General features: G+C 43.4%; 1 protein-coding gene across 2 annotated transcripts in view; it reads right to left on the bottom strand.

Annotated features, from left to right (window-relative positions):
* PRKCE (protein kinase C epsilon) overlaps window positions 1–9,923 on the bottom strand; it is a 683,788-nt gene that overhangs the window by 125,719 nt on the left and 548,146 nt on the right. The gene's annotated exons all lie outside the window — the stretch shown is intronic.

Consider the following 9,923-nt stretch of genomic DNA (forward strand, 5'->3'; position numbering starts at 1 on the left):
TAGAATTTTGAAAACACTATTATATTTTGTCTTACAAACATGCTTTTGAGGATTATGAAGTCATTCTGATTCTAAATGTTTATATGTGACATATTTTTTCTTCCTTTCCAGAATCTTGGGAGATTTTCTCTTTGATGTTCACTATTCTGAAATTTCATGATATGCATTGGAGATGGTCTATTTTAATCCATTGTGCTACAAACTTGAAGAGCCCTTTAATCTAGACTCTCATGAGCTTCCTATCTAGGGAATTTTCTTCTATTAGTTATTTGATTATGTTTGCCCCTTCTCATTGATCATCATCTCCTGGTATTCATGCTCTTGTTTAGTCCCTCCAAAACTGAAAGGGATGACTTGTGTGACCTGCTGGATATTGTAGAAGTGATGAGGGATGATATCCAAAGCCAGTCATGAAAGACATTTCAGCCTTTTCCTTGGTATCTTGGATCACTTGCTTAGTGAAAACCAGCTGTCATCTCAAGAAGACACTCAAGCTACCCTGTGGAGAAGCTCACATGGTGAGGAACTGAAACCTTCAACCAACAAAGACCACAAACTTGCCTATCCTATCAGGGAGTCACCTTGGAAGCAGATTCTCCAGCTATAGTCAAACCTTAAGAAAACTACAACCCTAGGCAATATCCCCACAAGAAACCCAGAGCTAGAACCATTCAGCTCCTGAACTCCTGGCCACATAAACTAGGCTGTTCTCATTCATGGGATACAGTTTGAAAAGTCTCTATACTAGACATCTATCGTTTCACTTGTTCAGCATTTCTTCTTCTGATGAAAGAATATCTCTTCTCCTCTGGGGAACCATCTTTGTGGGTTGCAGGGCTTTCTCCCTCCCCTGACTCCAGCTCAAAGGATGATTCAGACCTGATCAATGAGACTCATTTCCAGGACTTTGCTGGAACTATCACATAGTGAGTGATTACTCAACCCACAGAAGGTAAAAGCTTGGAGCTGCTGGTATCCACCCCAAACTGTGTGGAGAGAGCCTGCTCGAAAATGAAGTCAATAGAACAAAAGCAGAGCCAGTAGAAAGGTAGTGTCTTGATGAACTGCTGGAGGCATGGAATCTAGCCAGTACTAATGTTATATCACCTCTTGAGCCTCCCAGTTACCTGAACCAATACATTTCTGATTGTTTAAAAAAAAAATAGGAGATCTATGTCTTTGAAGTGTTGTATCTGCCTCTTTCCTGCCTCACTTGTTAGGTGTTTTTTTTTTTTATCATAACTGATGTTTACTTTTAACAAACATTTTTATGCATCTATCAAAATTATTATATGAGTTTGGCTTGTAATTATTAACATGATGAATTATATTGATTGATTTTGTAATGTTAGTTTTCAACCATGGACAATTTTACAAGAGACATTTTTGCTTGTCAGAAATGGGGGTGGTGGTGCTACTCGTATGTAGTGACAACAGGCCAATGATGCTGCTAAACGTTCTACAATGAACAGGTTGGTTCCCCACAACAAAGAATTATCCAGCTCCAAGTGGCAATAGTGCCCAGGCTGAAAAACTCTGGGTTAAATCAATCTCACATTACTAGTATAAGCCAAATTGTTTGACATATTTATTTGATATATGCAGCTGGGTCCAGATTGCTTTTATTTTGTGCAGGACTTTTGCATCTGTATTTCCTGTAATTTTCTTTTTCCAACTACGTTTATCTTACCTGGATATCAAGATTTTGTTAGTCTCACAAAATAAGATGGAGAGTATATACTCTTCGTGTTTTTCAGACGTATCTATAAGATTGCAATTATTCATTCCTTAGATGTTAGGTAGAACTCACCAGTGACATCCACAGTTTGGAGTCTCTTCTGTGGAAAGATTTTAAACTGCTGATTCAATTTATTTTATAATTCTATGATTGTTCAGAATTTCTATTTTTCTTTAAGTAAGCTATATTTTTCTAGGAATTTAGTTTGTATAATTTTCAAATGTAGTGAAAAAATTTTCACAGTATCACTTTATTATTTTTATAATGTCTACAGAATATGCAACGATGCGCCCTTTTTAATTTATAACATTTGTTATGTATGCTTTTATCTTTTGTTCTTGATTGGCCTAGCTAGAGGCTTATTATCTTTATTAATCTTTCCAAAGATTAATCTTTCCACTTCTAAGTTTTTAACTCTTCTCTTTGGCATGTTTGTTTTCTATTTCATTAATTCCCGCTCTGATTCTTATTCTTTCTCCCTTCTACTTTCATTGTGTTACCTTGCCATTCTTTTCCTGACTTCTTGAGATGGATGGTCTATTTCTGTTGTCTGTTGTTTCTTTAAGTTTTCATTCACTCGTTTCCTTGTACACCTGATTATTTCTTTTATCAAAGACTCGTAGACTGTATGTAAAAATTATTTTGAGGAACAGTTTTACTCCTAGAATGATGCTATCCTCCTATACAATGGATCTTTGCTTGTTGATCCTGTCAAGGACCACCTTAATCCAAGTTAAAGACTTGAGATACCCTAACCTCCAGATAATGGGAAGGAGGGCTGCAAGCTGGTGCCAGAGCTGAATTATTTCTGGTTTATTCTACCCTGAAGACACAGTGAAGAGTGCTTTAAGCAGAGCTCCTGATAACTCCTGATAAGCTCTTGGCTCTGACTTTTGTCCCCTTCTCCTGACTTCATGAGGCAACTAGGAGTTCAGGTTGTCTTTATAGCTGTTTACCCAGGTATATTATCTCAAGGCAAACATGGCTTAAAGTGGCTTGTCTTAACTCTCTGGGTTGTCCTTGTCTCCCAACAGTTCTTTAGTATTTGTCAAATTCTTTGATGTTTCTAAGATAGTTTTTAAAAATATTATCTTACTTCTTCAGCTGTTCTCAGCAGGAGGGTAGGTTGGAGACGTCTACTTCATCATCAGAGGGGAAGTCTTACCATATAACTCTTATACCTTTTGATTTGTAAGCCTTGTGAATGCCTCATCTATATAAAAAACTTTTAAAAATAGAGATTGCCACTTCTGGTGTCCTGTTTTGCATGTAAGGAGCTTGGAAATTGACACTCAATCCTAACCACAAACCAATCCTTGTTGGATACATTAGAGAGGTGAGGGCACAGGGCAAACCACTGCCCACAGATTAGAAGGACAGACAAGAGAATACAGGGAGTCTCTGCTTACCGGAATAGAGACTCATGAATGGAAACATAATGAGACCCAACGCTGGGGTAGGAAAACGTGAACTGTAACGAACAAATTGCTAGAGTCTCAGTGCAGACAAGTTTGAGGGTTAAAAAATCCGGGGGGGCTCAGTCATGGGGTGATCCCACCCTTTCGTAAATTTTACTTCCAGGAGCTTGACCAGGTTTTCATAGTAAATATCAGAGAAAAAGAATATAGGTCAGAAACTCTGACCTACAGAAAGAAAGGAAGTGCACTGAAGAAGAAATAAGTGAAAGTAAAATAAAAACTTACATTTTTCTCATTCTTAATTGAACTAACAGATAACACTTTGTTCAAAATAAAATTATATATAGTATGTATAATGTATATGTTACTCATATATGCTTAAACATAAATGAAATGAATAATAGCAATGATACAGGGGATGGGAAGGAGAAAATAGCGCTATTTTTTATAACATGTTATGTTATAACATGGTTCTCATACTACCTGTGAAGCAGTATAGTGTTATTTAAAAGTGGAATTGGATTAATTGTAAATGTATATTGCAAACTCTAGGGCAACAACTACAAAAAAGCATGCACACAAAAAAATGTGTGCTAAAAAGGGAGAGAAAATAAAATAATATAAAATGCTCAATTAAAAGCACAGAAGGCAGAAAATGAATAGAAGATAAAAATAGGGAAAAAGAACAAAGGCAACAAATAGAAAATAGTAACAAATATGACAGATATTAATCCAACTATAGCAATATTCACTTTGAACATTAATGATATACATGCATCAATCAAAAGACAAAGATTGTCAGAGTGGATCAAAAAATATGAATCTATGTTGTTTGGACAACTATATGTTGTCCAAAAGAAACCCATTTAAAATACAAAGATACATACAAATTAATAATAAATGGATGGAGAAAAATATACCTTGCTAACGCTAATCAAAAGAGAACAGGAGTAGCTATATTACCTTCAGAGAGAGCACACTTCAAAGCAAGGAAAGTTATCAGGGATAGAGAAGGGCATTACATAATGATAAAGGGGTCAACTCTCCAAGAACAATAACAATCCTTAATGTGCCTGCACCTAAAAACAGAGTAACAAATGATGTAAGGCAAAAATTAATAGAATGGCGAAGAGAAATGGGAGAATCCACTGTCATAGCTGAAGATTTTGATACCCCTCTATCAGAAATGGACAGAACCAGCAGGCAGAAGATCAGTAGGACACAGTTGAACTCAACAACACCATCAAGCAACTGGATATAATGGACATCTATAGAGTACTTTATCCAACAACAGAATACACATTCTTCTCAAGCTCACATGGAACATTCACCAAGGTAGACCATATACTGCACCATAAAGCACAACTTAACAAACTGAAAAGAATAGAAATCATATAATGTTTTGTCTACTCTCAAACCACAATGGAATTAAACTAGAAATCAATAACAGAAAGATAACTGGAAAATCCCCAATTACGTAGAGAATAAACAACACACCTTTACATAGCACGAGTCAAAGAAGAAATCTCAAGGGAAATTTTAAAATATTTTGAACTCAATGAAAATGAAAACCCAGATATCAAAATTTGTGTGATGCAGTGAAAGCACTGCTTTGAGGGAAATTTATAGTATTGAATGCACATATTAGAAAGAATAAAAAATGCTAAATAAATGGAAAACTTGAATTCATTTCTAGAACAATATAAATAGTAATAATTGATTCATGAAGAAAAGTTTTTAAATAAATAAATAAGCCAATGAGACTAAAAGAAGGTGAATCAGTAACAAAAGCCTCCTTCTCTCAAGAGATACCAGGCCCAAATGGCTTCATAAGGAAGCTGTTCCAAAGAACAGAAAATATACAATTTGTTTCAGACAATAGAAAGAGAAGAAAGGGACTTCTCTGGTGGTCCAGTGGTTAAGACTCTGGGCTTCCATTGCAGGGGCCATGGGTTCCATCCCTGGTTGGAAAATTAAGATCCCACATACAGCAGGTTGTGGCCAAGCACATTAGTCAGATTTTGCTGTGATAGTGCCGCGCAACAAATAACACCTCAAATTCCAGTGATTTACAGTTATTTCTTACTCATTTGTCTATGGTCACTATATACCATATAGTTCTATCAGTCAATATAGAAAACATATTTAATGAAATCCAACACTCACTCCTGGTAAAACAGACAAACAAACCAGACCTCATAGCAAACTAATATTAGAAAGTAATATGAAAAGAGACAGCTTTCAAAAACCTATAGCAATCATTATATCTAATATGGAAGCTATAGGTTTGCTGGTAAACCAGACAAATCATGACTGTCCACTACAATGAACTCTATACAAATTGTCCTAGTTGTCTTTACCGTGGTAGATTTGAAGGTGGGAAGATAAGGAATTCTTTGACTAATGGCTTTTATTTTCTCCATGAACCAATAGGCAAAGTCATCAGCTGTAAGTGGCGGGATAGGAAGAAGTTGTCAGGGGTTTGGTGAGAGGGGAAGGTAATTAACTAATCATTTTCTAGAGTGAGGGAACAAACCTATTTGGGTACCATCCAAGGATTCCCAGGAAGAGTTAAACGCCTACCGTGTTTGTGGTCATGAACATAAAGAGAAATTTGTGAGTCAGAGTTTGTGAATTTTCTCAACCAATTTTCAGCTGCTCAGGGGTAAGCTCAGTGAAATTGTTGGATTTAAGCAAGTTTGGGATTTTGCCAGACAAGTAACACTAAGTCCCAAGGAAGCTGACAGTGCTTGAAAGGTACAGCAATGATGGAATCTAAGCTAGGTAGAGAGGAATGGGAAGACAAAAGAAGAATGATAGTGGAAAAGTGATGGGCTCAGTGGATTGGCAGTCGAAGACTCCTTGAGGGGATATAAAAGTAGGTGCACTTTGGCCTAGAAGGTTGTGGTGAGGGTGTGAGGCTTGTAGTTGAATTTCAGAGGTGCTGTAGTTGCCGGTGTTGAATAGGGATGGGGTGACCATAGGGGTGAGGGTGGTGGCTGAGTTGGAGCTGGCGCCAAGAGGGGCAGGGAATGGGGAGATCAGCGTGTTAGATGTGGTACCACATGGATGTTAAAGCCTCTTAGAATGAGGGCAGGAATGAGAAACAGTGAGCCAGGAATTAGAGTCTTCAGTGAATGAGGGGAAGAGCCGGGAGGTCAGCAGACGGACCACGATGGCAGACAATATTGGTGAGATGGATTCAGTGCCGCAGGAGATGGGATTTTGAAGGAAGGAATAAAAAGGCTTGGGAATGTCAGTGGAGAGCAAGGAAAACACCCACCCCAGTTTTAGACCTGTGGAAACCTGCCTCCACCTGAGAGGGCTGCAGGGGACAGGCAGAATTCTAGGAGGGCCTGAAGGGACAAAGAGGTTGAAAACATAGTGGAGCTTGCTAAAGGTGGGTTTCAGGTGATGGAGGTCCAATGCACGGGCTTGGGAAAGAAGGAACAGAAGAGGATTGGATAAAACTGGGCCCAGGAGGGCTTCCCTGGTGACACAGTGGTTGGGAGTCCGCCTGCCGATGCAGGGGACTCGGGTTTGTGCCCCGGTCTGGGAAGATCCCACATGCCGCGGAGCGGCTGGGCCCGTGAGCCATGGCCGCTGAGCCTGCGTGTCCAGAGACTGTGCTCCGCAACGGGAGAGGCGACAACAGTGAGAGGCCCGCGCACCACAAAAAAGAAAAAAAATACTCTCTTGATTCCTTGGCTTGGGGGTTTGGAGGCCTGAGGTGATAAGGTCTTTATCAACATAAATGAAGGCAGATGGTGGAAGTTGAGCTGGTTTGGGGGGGATGATCCCCTCCAGTGGGTCCAGAGGGAGACAGTAGGGAGGAAGGGAAACTTCTTGGAGGTGGTGTGGGTCACAGGCTCACAGCCCAGACCCCCTCTTCAGGCTGCGGTGGCTTCAGAGGGCAGCAGCCTCAGGGGCAGAAGCGTCTGGGCTGGCTGTTTGGAACATCCCAGGCAGAGATAAGCTCTAGAGGAGATGGTTTAACCAGCAAGTGGTGTCCTGTCCTCTTATCCCTGCTCATAAACAATAGATTCCAGGCATGCTGCTTGCTTGGGATGGGCCCAGAGGAGCAATCTTGGTGGGTCACATAAATAACAGTTCCAAGGAGCCCCCTTAGGCCAAAGCTGGGGAGGAAACACACTTAGAAATGGTGGCTGCTGGCCCTCCCTAGGTCCTGAAGACAGGCGCAGAGGTTTCTCTTTGCACACCGTTCTTGGAGACTCCCCTGTGTCCCGTGAGGGACCATCCTAGGAACGTTTGGCATCGCTGCCCTCCCAGCAACCCTGTGAGGCAGGGGTGTGTCTCTACTTGGCCTATGCAAGAAACTTGCCCAGTGTCCCATAGAAAGTGGCAGAGCTCAGAACCCGTGCTCCTTGCACTGCTCCTCCCTGCCTCTCATTCAATTCTTCGAGCGTTTATGGGGCACCTACCATGGCAGTCACTCAGCTAGAAGTCAGGACACCCTGTCCACAGGAGGACAGTTTCACAGCCCTGGTTGTGCACCAGATCACCTTTAAAACCCTCCACCCTCAGATCTGACTTCACAGGTTGAGGGGTGGAGCTCAAGAATTCACATTTTTACTTGAATGATACTTGGAAATGACAACGCCGCTTCCCATTTATGTGGGGGCCTCTCGGGCCACCTTGCGGGGTGGAGGAGACTGGTTTCCCTTTCTAGGCAGGCAAGAAAAGCGGAGTGGCCTGGCTTTGATCTCTTGCAGCTGGCTTCAGCCTTAAGCAGGAGGGAAAGAGGCAGCCACCCCCCATCTCCTCCAAGGTGCCTGGAATTCCACAGTCAGATTTATTCCTTTGGGTTAGGTTTTATCTCCAGCTAAAAGGGTCACCTCTTTGTTGGGGTTGCGGGGAGCACATCAGCTATTACCAGTTGAATATGGGTGAGTTTGTTGAATCAACGCACTGGGAGAGTAAACAACAAGAAAAACAAATCCTTAGTCAGGACCAGTTGTGCCAGCTCACAGCCCAGACAAGTAACAGCGAGAAAACCAGACTGGGACCCACCCTTGGGAGCATCTAGAGGAAAAGTGGGGAGAAAAGAGGAATAGGCTCAAAACCCAGGGGACTGCGCTGGAGTCTCAGGGGAGGGCCCTGTGGCAACTGGAGACCCACTGGCGCACACAGGAAATCCAGAGGGTTAGAACAAGGATGGTTCAACCGCCGGACTGGCTACTGGGGCAGGTGATGGGAGTCCTGAGGAGGGGGTCCCAGGGGAGGGGCACTGTGGACAAAGCTCTCCCCTTGGCCTGGGAGTGCCAGGGAAGGCTTCCCGAAGGCCTTCTGAAGGCAACTTGAAAGAAGACTCTGATTCAGTGGCGGGTGGCTGGGAAAGGAAGGGCACGAGCAGAGGGCCAGCGAGGGCACAGGCAAGTCTGTGCAGAGGTCCCTCCATTTGGGGGAGGGGGCCGCCTAGAGGTGAGGCCGGGCCTAGCCGCTGTCTGAATTCTTCGCTAGCTGCACTCCCTTCTGCCGCTTCAGAGGTGGCAGGAAAAGCGGGCGGAGGGCAGAAGTGCTGAATCACTGGACTCTGCAAACCTGGGGCACTGCCCTAGCCGGGCCCTCCCTGACCCTCCGAGAAGTCTGCCCCGAGGCTGCAGGGGCGGGAACCTTCTCCCTTCTACCCTTCAGGTTTCTGTGACTGGTCTAGGAATGACACTGATGTTAGACGGATTAACAGGAGAAGAAACACTTTAATTGTACTGGTACCTACGCACAGGAGCCCCACAAACATAGGAGACTCACGGCACGGACAGTCGAGGCTTATATACCATCCTGAGCTAAGGAAAGGGGCAGGGGCCTGGGGCTTTTTGCAGGGAGGAGGCAATCCGGGAAGGTGAGAGGGGAAATGGAAGGAAAACTAAGTTTGCCCTGCTCTGCAGTTTCTCAGGTGGGAAAATCTCTCTCTGGTAAAGGCTCTCTTCTGAGAACTGACAGTGGACACCCTCGCAAAGGGAGATTTCCTATAAATTTCCCTACCAAAGAGTAACTTCTACTCTGTTTTTACAACTCCTCCCATATCTCTGTTTCTCAAACTAATCAGCTCAACGTGATCCTGGTGCCGAAGACACAAATTTTGGGGGGGCCGATTCCACTCCCCTTCAGGCCTCTTTCCCTCCCACCACCCCTCACTCTGAACATCTTCTACAAAATCAGCTGGGGGGTTAGAAGGATTAGTTTATGTTGATGGAAAGAGGAGCTGATTCCCCAGTCCCAACTCCTGGGCGCTTTTAACTCCAGCCAAGCAGCTGGCCTGCCCTGGCAGGTTATTTTCTCCCCCCTCTCAGAGGTAGCTGGGGACCACAGTGCCTCCCCGGGCAAAATAAAAAGGTAGATGAAAGAATTACAACATAAAAAAAAATCTAACTAAAAAAGAAAAGTCCAAGAACAACAGGAAGCTGATCAGGAAGTTCCCATAGAAGATGATAATATTTGAGAGTCGTGCTGAAAGCGGAGGCTGAGGACAGAGGGCGTTACAGGGACACACAGCCATGGTGGTGGCGATCATGCCACCCAACCCTCCACTGCCCCTTCTCCTTTCGCAGGGTGTCCCTGGGCCTGCTGGCCAGGCCCTGCCCACTCCCAGGGGCCCCAGGCACACCCCTGCTTAAACAGGCAACGCACACAGGTATAGGCACACACACGACAACTTCTACACATGCTCGCACAGATGCACCTGTGCACATGTGTGCTCACACCAGCTAACGTTTGTGCATGGGGAACCTATCTGCACACAGACGCAG

This window comes from Tursiops truncatus, chromosome 14 (assembly GCF_011762595.2).
Source record: "Tursiops truncatus isolate mTurTru1 chromosome 14, mTurTru1.mat.Y, whole genome shotgun sequence".
Classification (NCBI taxonomy): domain Eukaryota; kingdom Metazoa; phylum Chordata; class Mammalia; order Artiodactyla; family Delphinidae; genus Tursiops; species Tursiops truncatus.